Source organism: Hylobates moloch, unplaced genomic scaffold (assembly GCF_009828535.3).
Source record: "Hylobates moloch isolate HMO894 unplaced genomic scaffold, HMol_V3 SCAFFOLD_17, whole genome shotgun sequence".
In the NCBI taxonomy this organism is placed as follows: Eukaryota; Metazoa; Chordata; class Mammalia; order Primates; family Hylobatidae; genus Hylobates; species Hylobates moloch.
The window spans coordinates 14,595,955-14,608,718 of NW_026652292.1; the positions used below are offsets into that span (position 1 = coordinate 14,595,955).

The 12,764-nt window shown below is 41.7% G+C and overlaps 1 protein-coding gene across 2 annotated transcripts in view; it reads left to right on the plus strand.

The window, feature by feature from the left end:
• FBXL7 (F-box and leucine rich repeat protein 7) overlaps nucleotides 1-12,764 on the plus strand; it is a 434,724-nt gene that overhangs the window by 182,766 nt on the left and 239,194 nt on the right. The gene's annotated exons all lie outside the window — the stretch shown is intronic.

A 12,764-nucleotide genomic window follows, 5' to 3' on the forward strand; every position in this document is an offset into this window, starting at 1 on the left:
AGGGAAATAATTGCCAGGTGTGAATGGCCTCCCTCATCTCTGTTCACATTCCATTGGCCAGATCTCAATCACATGACCTTACTAACACTTCACTGCAAGAGAGGCTAGGAAATGTGGCCTTAGGGTGTATCCAGGAGGAAAACAGGTTGGGTGAACATACAACATTCATCACTACCACTTCCACCTAACATAACATCTTACAGAGACAAAAATATTTTTTGTCTTTATAAACAATGGTATTTCAATATTTGATTTTATTTTAGCATATAAAAAATATTTTAAATTTTCTTTATTTCAGCTTTTAAGTTTTATTCTAAATTACTTGTTTAATACTTTATTTTTATAGCACATTGTTCTAAAATCTTTATATCCAGGTAAAAAAGTCCAGCTGTATTGATCAAGGAGTAATTGATGCCTAAATTATAACATATTTCCTCAATAGAATTCCCAAAGGGCTCTTGGTTAAGGGGAAAGCTGCTTACAACTACATGTGTGTGCAGGCTGCGTCTTAACTGATGGAATCAGCCTGTTGCCACATGGCTTCTGAAGTATTTATGTCTGATTGGAAACTCTTCAGCTTGTATCAGACGCTGGAAAAACACTTTATTGTCTGAGATTTTCTGTTTGTTGAAGATGACAGTAAAAAAGTTGAAGCATGCAATCACCTGTTCTCATTTTTCACATACAGATAGGTAATGTCCAGTCATAATAAATAAACTGTAGCCCTAATTATCCCCTGTAATGTTTACAAAAGCTAAGGGAAGGTGGTACATAGAATAAGAGAGGGAGATGAAAGCTGAAGGTGTATTGCTTATTCACCTGAAATGGAGGGAGGATGTTTCCATTTCAAATGCAGAATTAATTAATCAACCAAAGCTTCGGGGCAACTAGAAGTAGTCTCTGGAGATCTAAAACTTGTCTCATGTGTTTATTCAAGCCCTCAACTCCCAGGAAATTGTTTAATGTTATTTTTAATTAATCAGCTAAAAATGTGTGTCCAAAATGTTGTGAGTGTATTTAGATTCTCTTGGGTCATGTGGCTTTATTCTAGGAATTTTGTGGGAAAGTGAGACTGGGCTGTATAAGGGCTGAGCAGGGACCAGGACCTGTGTCAGGGAGTCACCTAACCCTGCTGGGGCCGTGCTCTCCGTCACCCCCAGGCGGAGCTCTGCCAAGATTTCTGCCTAAGTCCTCTTGATACACTGCATCTGGCCCTAGGTCCCGTGAGTAAGTTCCCCTTTAAGGAGATATAAACCATGTATTCTGGGACACCATAAAGAGGGTGGAAATTTTAATGTATCTAGGAAGAAAGGAAATTTATTTCACAATAGACTTCCTCTTCAAAGCATATCTGTAAAAAGGCAGCCACAGCAATGACCCGTAATGCGCCCCACCCCTCTACTCCCCGGGGAGGCCCAGACCTTAAGAGAACTAAGTAGTTTAGACCTCGGAAAATGACCCTTCTCTTTAATCATCGAAGTTAGAGCAAAAATTGTTCAGCACATAATATTACTGAAATCCTTCCCTTTAGTGATATTTCTGTGGTTCATATTATCACTTCTTTCACCTTCCCCCTACATGTTTGGATTCCTTTCATGTCCTTAAATTTCCATTTACTTTTTTTTTTTTTTGAGACGGAGTCTCGGTCTGTCGCTCAGGCTGGAGTGCAGTGGCGCAATCTGGGCTCACTGCAAGCTCCGCCTCCCGGGTTCACGCCATTCTCCTGCCTCAGCCTCTCCGAGTAGCTGGGACTACAGGCGCCCGCCACCACGCCCGGCTAATTTTTTGTATTTTTAGTAGAGACGGGGTTTCACCGTGGTCTCAATCTCCTGACCTCGTGATCCGCCCGCCTCGGCCTCCCAAAGTGCTGGGATTACAAGTGTGAGCCACCGTGCCCGGCCTCCATTTCCTTGTATGAAAAATGAAGATTATGTGTGGTGCCTCTCAAGGACCATATGTAGAGAGTAAAATTTAATCATACAAAGGCCTTTTAAAAATTAAATTAAAACATTTTAATAATTTTCCCACATTGATTGTGATGATTATTTAGATAAATTTCAATATGGTTTAAATTCTAATTTTAACATGCTCCCATTAGCCCATCTACCTACCCACTCATCCATTTCTCCTTTCATCCACCCATTCACTTCTCAAACAGTAATTGCTGATATGGCCCTCATTAGTCATTTGTGCAAATTTATGAGGGTACATGAACGAACAAGCCTATGCACCTGCTCTCAATGAACTTAGGAATGATCTGGTAAAGGAGGAAAGTGAATATTATAATACGATACAGGACATGAGAAAGGTATGTGCACAGTATCTAGAGAAGAGGTATGTGGTCCATCTACCTCTGTAGGTTATGGGGGACACATAGATTTGGATGATTTGGGTATTAAAGGGTAAATAGGAGTATTCCAGGCAGAGAGCAAGACCAATTTTAGGAAAATGAATCAGCAGTGGGAAAATGTGTTAGGCAGAATAATGGCCCCCAAGAACGTGCATGTCCTGCTTCCTAGAACGTTTGAATGTGTTATCTTACCAGGCAAAAGGGACTTTGCAGATGTGATTACAGATCTTGAGATACAGAGATTGGCCTGGATTATCCAGGTAAATCCAGTGTAATCACTGGTGTCCTTATAAGAGAGAAGGAGAAGGGTCAGAGTCAGAATCCAAGAAAGATATGTACAATGCAAAGAGTTGTCAAAGTTCCAATAGGCTCATTGGAAAATGCTTTACTTCTGGCTTTAAAAATGGAGAGGGGGCTACAAGTCAACAAATGCAGGTGGTCGTCAGAAGTGGAAAATGTCAAGGAAACAGATTCTCTGCTAGAGCCTCCAGCAGGAACTCAGTAGAAAGTTAGAGAAAATGAGAAGATACTTCTGCCCTCAGAAATCATACCATGTAATGTCAAATAATCATATGCTAGTTAAAGCAGAAATAACCACTATATGTTGCTGGGGAGAAAATTTTTGAAATTCTTCACATATTCCATTCATAGGACTAAGCGTTTCTCTGAATAAAGAGAGTTTTGTTTTTTTTTCAGCTTATGACATTTAGTAAGTTGGGTCCCTGCTTATCTAAAACTTTACCTGATAGTAGTGTCCATCTACCTGATAGACAGAAGTATATCTTTCACAACAGAATTGCATTTTCTTGAGCATGAACAAACAGTGAAACTCATGAATGTAGTTGGGGAAATAATTTTTCTAAATTCTTAATTATGTTCATAGTGTGAATATATGCTGGGATGCAGTCTTTGAACATGACATTAAGCACCTAAAATACACAAATGCATCTTGCAGATGCTTTTGGAATATAGGATTTGTATAGAGGGTGTATAATAAAGGACTTGGAAGAAACTGCAGTTACTGCAGTGGAATGGAAGTGATCTCAAGATTGTATGAGGAAGAAGAAAACCATAGGCAACACCTCAAAACCCGCAGAGGAAAGAGTTTTACCTGAAAGACATGGGGAGACTGTTTCAGGTGAAATAAATGGGACCTAGTATAGTTCAGATGTGGAAAAGAAATACGTGCAGGGGATGATGGAATATTCCATCTATTTCTACAATACTGGCAAAATATAAAGGCTGATGGGAGGCTGCAGAGAAAAGTGTAGGTTTTTTAAGACAGGCAAAACTGAGTTCAGGTCCCAGCTTTGCCACTTACCATGTGTATAACTTTATGCCACTTCACTGAACCTTACTGTGCTTTAGTTGTCATCTGTAAAATGGGGTAACTGCCTTCCTCACAGTGTTGTCAGTTACCAGGATTCAGTGAAAGAATAGATGTATAGAGCTTAGCAGTATGCCTGGCACATAGGAAACTCTCAATAAACTTAGTTATTATTATGAGTACCTATTGCATTACAACTTGGAGTGTCTTACTATGATCTCTTCTCAAATCTTCAGTCACCAACCTGGTCTTTGAACTAACTAGCTGAAAGCAGAGCAGATGTGCAAACATAGAACAACAGTCCCGGGGAGGTAAAAAGCTCCAGTAAGGCCCTGTTGCCCCTTTTGCCATAGAACAGCAACCAGGTGTGGTTTTTCAGAAATGCCTTTATGAGAGGTTTGGACTTCAGGGCCTATGCACTTGATGTACTGAAACCTCCACTGGATGCTAGTTCCAAATGCATCCAGTTAGCTGTCTGGATAACTTTGTTTACTGTTCATCTGGTCACTTTTAGGCCTTTAAATCCTGGGCAGTTTCACCCAGACTTGCTGTCCTGCCCTTGATCTGTAAATGGGATCGACTTCATGGAGGTCCTTCAAGATCATAAAGGAATAAGTTTATCTTTTTGTTTCGTTATTCATTGTGCATTTAGATTTAGAAAGCCCTGCATGTGGTAGAGCCCATTCCTTTACATGATTAACTGTTGTTAGATTAATTTGACAGCACTTAAGTAATCTAGCATCGCACTAAATAGGCTCCATATCAAACCAAGCAATGCCTTCCTGATCCCTCTATCTGAATCACCCCATCTTGTTTGGAAACCCTCTTATCTGAGTTAGGGACTTACTCCCACTCTACTTGTGTTCCTTCTTGTTCCTGAATCTCTCTCTGTATAGCCCTGAACAAAATATAGTGACCTCTAGGGATATTATTTTAATTGCTGCATTTTATCCAAGACTTAAAACATATATAATTAGAAAGAAACTTCAATTTATATAATTTTCAATGTAATTTAGAAGGTGAAATGGACTGTTTTTGTTCCTGTATCTTTAGTTACTAGATTTTTAATAGCTTGGAAGTGCAGTGATGCTTGAAAATATAACTTTTTGGAAGGAAAATGTACCAGAAATTGTGACCTACTTAAGTTTCAATGGATTGGACCACTGAGCCAAGAAGTATGCTGACCACCCACAGGGGCTTCAAGCATGGTGCAGTGATTGTCAAACGCCTGGCCGAGGCGAGTTAGAATTAAGTGAAGACAATCTCTATCTGGGCCAGAGAAATTCTAGAACCCGTCTTGTGGATTTAGCATCTATGTAGTGTTTCAAGCAAACCCGTCCCCATATCCTGAACTCAAGGGCTGGCAGGTTGTGGATCCTACATATTTAAGACCACTTTGTCTTCTCCCATAATAAAGTTTTCTCCTGCTCCCATTAAAAGCATTACAAGTGAAAGCATTTGAGGAAATCACAACTCCAAGTCTTGCTGGATTAGAATAAGTGGTTATAATAATAACAAAACCCCTTTATAGGAAACCCTATATTTGGGGAATCGTCAGAAATCCACATGGCTGATTGTAATTCAAAAGCCCTGAGAATAACTACTGCCTTTTCCTTTTCAGACATCTGAGCTTAACTCTTGGCATCCTGGTAGTAGTTTTACAGAATCCAAATTGTGGCAGCAGCAAAAGACATTTGAGGTGGGAGCCTTTTGAGCTCACTCCCTACTTAGAACCTGCCCCTGTTCCTTTCACACCTTTGTTCTCCATCGAAGAGGCCCACATGCACTCACTGTTCCCAATGAGTGATAATTCTAAATGCAGTTAGTGCTCTGGGAGAGGAGAAGTGGATAATGATCATTTCGTAGAGCTGTAGGACCTTTTGCATTAGTTATAATAACAATAACTACCATTGTTCTCAACTGGTGTAGCACTGCCCTCAAGGCTGTGAGAATTCAATGGGAAATGGGAAGGGAAGGTAATGACATGCAAGGCATAGAACAGTCTTGCACAGTGAGGACAGTGAGGAAATGCTTGTGTTCCACTTGACATTGCAGCTCATTGGACATCCATGTAGATTTAAAAAATAAGATCAGTAGTTATTTGGGTCTCAAGTCTAGCACCCATGTCTATGTAAATAGGTATTTTTTGCACAGATTGAATATGTATTAAATTTTCCAAGAATGAAACTAGCATGTGCATTGAGGGATGATAGTACTAAGAATTGGAGCTTTTCCAGGAACTGTTTGCCATCTCAGTCACATCACGGTGGCCATGTTGCTTGTGGTGTAACAGGCAGCGACTCTGCATGTGTATACCTGCATTTGCAGCTTCTACCTTCAGAGCAAAGCATTCAACTAGCTATTGCATCTTCCTGGATGGAAGAGCCTAACCAATTACATATTTAAATGTATAACATTTTAATATAATTTACTTCTTTTTTTTATACAAGGCATTATATGATTTCTTTTGAAATTATATACGTCGGTTATTGTCTGTGAATCTCATTTTAGGATAGTAAAGGGGACATGACCAGACATTTGATACAAAACAGGAGTGTTGGGTTCCACTGGGGATGGGAACCATTGATCAAGTTCTTATCATAGCTTCAGTACAAAGATAAGGGTATTATGATTAATTCCTAGTCACCATAGGTGGTACGTAGTATTACCCCAATTTATAAATTAGAAGACTGAGGTTTGCTTAGTGAGTGTCAAAAACATTTCTGGATTTGGGAACTGGCATTCCTACATGTGTAGGTCTAGTAACTCAAACCATTCACTTAGCCATCCGGTAACACAAACCATTCTCTTAACCATCTGGTAACTCCAACCATTCTCTTAACCATCCAGTAACTCAAACCATGCTCTTGACCACTCCATGGTCGCCGCCAGTCAGGCCGTGTTTTTATCCCATTTGAAAAGTACCTAGTCTATATCCAAGGGCTTTCCAGGTAGATCAGCCAGCACTTGCCTATAAATGCCCCACTTGAGGAAACATGCATAGGAAACTTGGGCAATAGTATTGTGTCCCCAAGGCTGAAGGTTTCTGACCATCAGCAAGACCAGAACATGCCTAGTTTCGTCTTGTAGTAACATTCAAAGCCACATGACAGTGGGGCTGACTCCGTAACCCAATATGTTTATGTAGGCAGTGCCTGAGAGTTTTGTTTCATGAAGTACTAACAGGGCTGACAAGGCTCAGAAAGATCACCACACAGAGGGGTAGGAGAGGAGGAACCCTCTAATACTGGGTAATTGGTCCAGAAAGAAAGGTCCTTTCCATCCTCAACTGCCAAGGACAGAGCCAGTGAATCAGGCCTCGTCCTCCATCTCCCCAGAGTTGTGAGGCCATGGGCAGGACATCACCACCATCTGCTTCCCCCTGCCCTGGCACCTAGCAGGAACTCCAACGCTGCACGTCATGGGGAATGCGACGGCTACTATTGCTGCTTGCTGAGCTGGCCTGCATGTCACACTGACATTGAGGAGTTTTCTTCCTTCTTGTTCCAACTCTTTTCTCTGTTCTAAATATTATTACCTTTTGCTGCTTGCCATCAGTTTATTTTCAGTTTTTTTTTTTTTTTTGAAAAATGCACAAGGTAATGTTTTCCAGTGTGATAAAAGGAGAAAATGATGCGTGATTTCTACCTCCTTAGGTTATATAATAGGTCTTGATGCAGGGCTTCTTGGGACATCCTAGTTCACTGTCTCTTAAGTATCTCATTAAGCATCTAAAACCAGTGTCAGTGGGATGACATGTAAAAATAGCTGCTACCTGTGGTGTACACATTATGCTTCAGGCACTGTGTTCCTCATCTTATCTGCTCTTGACCTTGGGCAAGATACCTACCAACTGTGTGCCTCAGTTTCTTATCTATAAAATAGAAAAATAATAATAGTGCCTCAAAAGGTAGGTCGCACTGGTTAACTAAGATAAACAAAAACACTTAGAATAATACTTAACACATAGTAAATGCTCAATAAATTGAACTTGTAGAAGTAGTAATGGTTGTACAAGTAGATTAATCTTAGTTGCTCACAACAGTCTTACAATTTTGCAGGTGAGGAAACTGTCTAAAAGAATTTAAATGGCTGTCCCATTCACTAATAATGAATATAACTGAATCCAGGTTTGTCCAAACCAGGGATTCTCAACCTTGGCTTAACAGAAAGTTTGATCTTCATAATTCTTTATGGTGGGGAGCTGTGCTGTGCATTGTAAGATGTTTTGCAGCATCTTTGGCTTTTACCCTCTGCATGCCAATTGCACACCAAATATAACAACCAAAAATATCTCCAGACATTGCCACGTATCCCCAGGGATGAGAGTTATGTGCAAAATTGTTTCTTGTTGCGAACCACTGGTGTAAACCAATAGTTTTCTGCCCTTTTTGCTATCCTCATTATGTAGGAAGATCCTTTTCTATATTTTTTTAAACAAGTGAGCTAAGTAATGAGGCATTTCTTCATGTTAGAAAACAAGCTTTTGCTTTCCAACTTTCAAAACTAAGCAATTACTTAAAATAATCAGCTTTATGGGTATAACCAAAACCCAATTCAATTAAAATAAATAATCCCCAGCTAGGAAACTGTCCCTTTGGTCAATGATTAGAATAAATATACATTGTTCTTCAAAATTCTCCAGTTAACACTATATATTTGTGAAAGCAGTCCTGAGGAAATATTTTTTTAAAAATTTTATTTTTAGTTGACACATAGTAATTGTACATATTTATGGGCTACAGTATGATGTTTCAGTACATGTATACTTTGTGTAATGATCAAATCAGGGGAATTATATTCATCACCCCAAATTTTTTATCATTTCTTTGTGGTGAGAACATTCAAAATACTCCATTGTAGCTATTGTGAAATATACAATACATTATTGTTAACAATAGAACCCCAGAACTTATTTCTTCTATCTTACTGTAATTCTCAACGTGGATGAACCTAGAGGACATTATGTTAAGTGAAATAAGCCAAAAACAAAAAGATAAATACTGAATGATCTCACCCATATGTGAAATCTGAAATAGTGGATCTCATGGAAGCAGAGAGTAGAATGATGGTTACCAGAGGCTGGGAATGTTGTGGGGATGGAGGATGGGGACAGATTGGTTGGTCAACAGATGCTGGATTCTTCAGTGTGTGAGCCACAGGGAGTTCAGTACTGCTGTAATTGTAGGAATGGATTTAGAGGTTAGAGGAAAATGAGTGGTTTTCTGTGCTTGGAGTGTTATCAGTGTTTGAGGATGTCGGCACTCTAAGGGAAAGGATGCCCTTTTCATCTTCATTTAAAATACTCAATTTGTACCTTGAAAAGTGGAATGTTTCCTGTATGTGACATGGCTTTCCCATCCCTCTTAATGAGCTTTCCTATCTGTTGGTGTCACCCTTTTCCTGCCACCCAGCCCCCAGGATGATAACCTAGGGTGACAACTGACTTCTATTCTTGTCAGTATTGAGGCACTGGAGTGCACATCCCGCTTGATGGGCAGGTTTCCCCACCACCTTTCATCAGGACATCACATAGCAGACACACCAAGTGTTGGCCTAACATCACTGAGTGGTATTCCTTGCCTTTAAAGGGAAAATCATGAATCAACTTGATGTTTCATGTAATTGGAACCAACAGTGAGAACAGACCAATTTTCATGTTCGGACCTTTGCATCTAAAGCTCGAATGATGCCCATTCCGGTTGCTCCTCCAAGCCTTTGCTATAAAGTGCTAACCTGCCGTCGTTTGGCTCTTTCTCCTGCCGTCCATTTCCTATTGTAGGCAACCAGTGCAGTTGTTTTCTCTGATGAGTTTTCCTGTTGCTTTGGAGGTTACTCACCCCAGGAGGATCCAGGTGCTGCTCAGTGTACTTCTGGGGCTGAGGTTTTCCTCTGATGCCTGTTACCTTTTGCCCACCTTTCTTCTTTTGAGTGTATTTAAATTCCAAGCACTGTCACAGCAGGGGACAAGAGTTCTTTGAGTCTAGCTGTTATGATTTACCCCAGAGTGTTAAGATCACTGACAGTTGTTAGCCTGGCCTAATTCTCTTAGCCTGACTCAGGGAAATCTAAAGATTTCCTTATCATTTCATCATCTTCTGAGATGAAGTCGACTGAGCAAAGGGAAGTCTGGAAAGTCAGTGGTACCTTCAAGGATGGAACCTATGCACAGGGACTCCTGCATCATTGGATTTGTATGGTAGAAGCACAGTTCAGATGAGAGGTGGCTGGTTTAGGGTTCTGATAAACAGCAATCAGATAAGACTGGTGTGTGGTGAGGTAGGACTTTGGTTCTAGGAATGTGCTGTGGCTGAGCATCTGCTGTGGATATGGCAGAGACTCTGCCAGCCACGATGGGGTGAGAGCCAGGGCCGGAGAATGGAAGTGAGAGCCTGAGCCCTCGGAGTAGGCTGCCTCGATTGGAATCCGGGGTCACTTCTCTTTTCTAATTGAAAGATCCTACCAGCTGTTGAATCCCTCTATGCCTCAGTTTCCTGCTCTGTAAAATGGGAATAATAAGAATACCTACTTCATAGAGATGGGAATTAACTGAGGTAATGCATTTAAATTACTTGGAATAGTGATTGGCACCCAATAATACTAAGTATTAGCCCTTGTTATTAACAAAACTACAAAAAGGCTACAAAAAGTGGACCTTTCTAATCACATTGACTGCCCATTCTCCCCACTTAAACACTAACATCTGCAGCAGACCTTGGCCCATTCTGTATCTCCCTCTGTTGTCTTTTACAAGCTATTCATTTAATATCTTTGCTTGCCTTTCAGTTTTTCTCTCTTAGGTGAATGTCATGGCACTGTTAAGCCTGTTCTCCTGAATTAACTGGAAAAGCCAGTAAACTTTCCTATCCCCTTTCTTCTGATGACATAGTTTTTACCCCTGGCCGTAGAAGCAGGGACTTCATCCAGGCCTGATCCGAAATGGCCATCAGGCTGCAAATAAAGATGTTCCAAAGATCGTGCAAATGATCTTGGGGTCACAGCTCTTCTAGGGGTTATTTGTACATAGGGCTAAAAATGTTCTTTCTGCTGGAGTTGCTAAGTGGATGGTGCCTTCATGAAGTCTGCTGTCAGCCATCCAAGCAAGTGAGGCTGAAAACAGATGTAAGAAGATATGAGGAATAAGGAAGGGAGAGAGTGGTGACTATGGTGAGTGCTAGCTCCTCCTTCATTTCCGTCACTCACCACCCATCCTTCCTAGACTCATTCCCTTTCTGCTTAGTCCTGTTTGAATTGGGCCCTGAGCCTCTGAACCAGTTGGAGTAATGCTGCTTAAACAAAACAATGAGTTCCATCAGGACCAGACAGTGATGGGATTTTACTCATTTCTATGATGCCTGTGCCTTGCCTAGCGCCAAGCTTGGTCAGAGGAACGATGTGGTCTACATTTGGAGAAGTAGAGCTCCAAATGTCAGAGCTAGAACTGCCTTCTCATGGGGTCTTACTTTGGCAAGTGACTTGGGCCAAAAAGCATCTCCTTATCTCCTGTGAGCTGTCTGCCTGGAATTTGCAGAGCCTGGACCACTGGAATGGGCGATGGTGGATGCCACCAGATGCGGGACTTACAGACAGCCCAAAGCCCTCTGTACACTGCCCCCTTCTCTTATTCCCACAGACACAAGCTCCCCCGGGTGCCTGGGAGGACTCTTCTTTTGGAAATATTGGACAGGATCCATATTCCCTTATTCCATTCCTTCCTTTTAACTTTCTTTTAAAAAGTGGCTTCCCTGTGATACAGGAGGTGGGCAGGGAAGTGCTGTGTAGAGAAGTGCGGGGTCTCTGGCGAGGGCTTCACCCTCAGGCCTGTGCCCATGGACCTAAGTGAGAATAGGCACTCTTGTTTTTGTGCCCAAATGTTGCATTTTCCAAGACCACTCTGGCCCGCCATGCCCCCCATCCTGTGCCACTAAAAACCCCAAGACCCTAGCGGGCACATGCACAAGCAGCTGGACGTCAAAAGGAACACACTGGCAGAAGAACACACCGACAGATACTGGCAGGCCATCAGTGGTGGAACGACGCAGATGCCTAGGGAAATTTGGCGGATGGTGGTTGGAGAAGAGCCTGGCCGCTGAGCAGCCTGACTGCAGGGTAAGACCACCTTCCCACTCCATCCGCCTTCTGGCTCCTTATCTATCTGCTGAGTGCTAGTTCCACCATTCAATAAAACCTTGCACTGATTCTCCAAGCCCATGTGTGATCCAATTTTTCCGGTACACTAGGGCAGGAACCCATGATACCGAAAGCCCTCTGTCCTTACAATAAGGCAGACAGTCTAATTGAACTGATTAACACAAGCCGCCTGGGGATGGCTAAGCTGAAAGAACACACTGTAACACACGCCCACTGGGCTTTGGGCGCTGTAAACACTCAACCCTAGACGCTGCTGTGGGGTCGGAGCCCATACTCCCCATGACATGCCCGTCTGCGTGCTCCCTTAGGGGTCTGAGTAATGTTGCACCAAAGACACAAGCCACACCCTTGTTGCATGTCCTGCAAAGGGATAAGGGAAAACTCCTCCTGTTTCACCTGTGCCTAAGTGTGGGTCTTCTTTTGACTTTTCATAAACTTACATTCCTTTATTTTGTCTTAGCCTTGTCATAACTAGCAAAACAGTGGGGCATTTAACACCAGTGTTAATACAGATGCTGAGCAAAAAGGGTCAAATGCCTGGGCTTCCTTTATCCCTAGCCTGACACAGGCTTGAAGGTAATGACAATGCTGAGATGTGAGTGGCCTAAGAAGACAAGATGCATGTAAGTGTCCTCTGTACCTTATAAACAGATTTTACTAGAAAGTGTTTTAATCCTTTAACTAGACCTTGGAAGTCAGCTTCCAGGAGCACAAAACAGATCTTTTCCCAAATAGCTACAGGCTGCCCTCGAGGAATAGCTCTAGGACATAGGAATATAAGCCAAGCATCCTCTGTCATTTTGACACCTTTATTAATGTGCCATGGTAGGAAATGAAATAACCTATTCATACGTGCTTTAGCTAAGCCTGGAATATACATTTTTAAGGCAGAAGCTGGGGAGGAGGTTGAGTGGAAAAAAAACAAAAAGCTAAAGG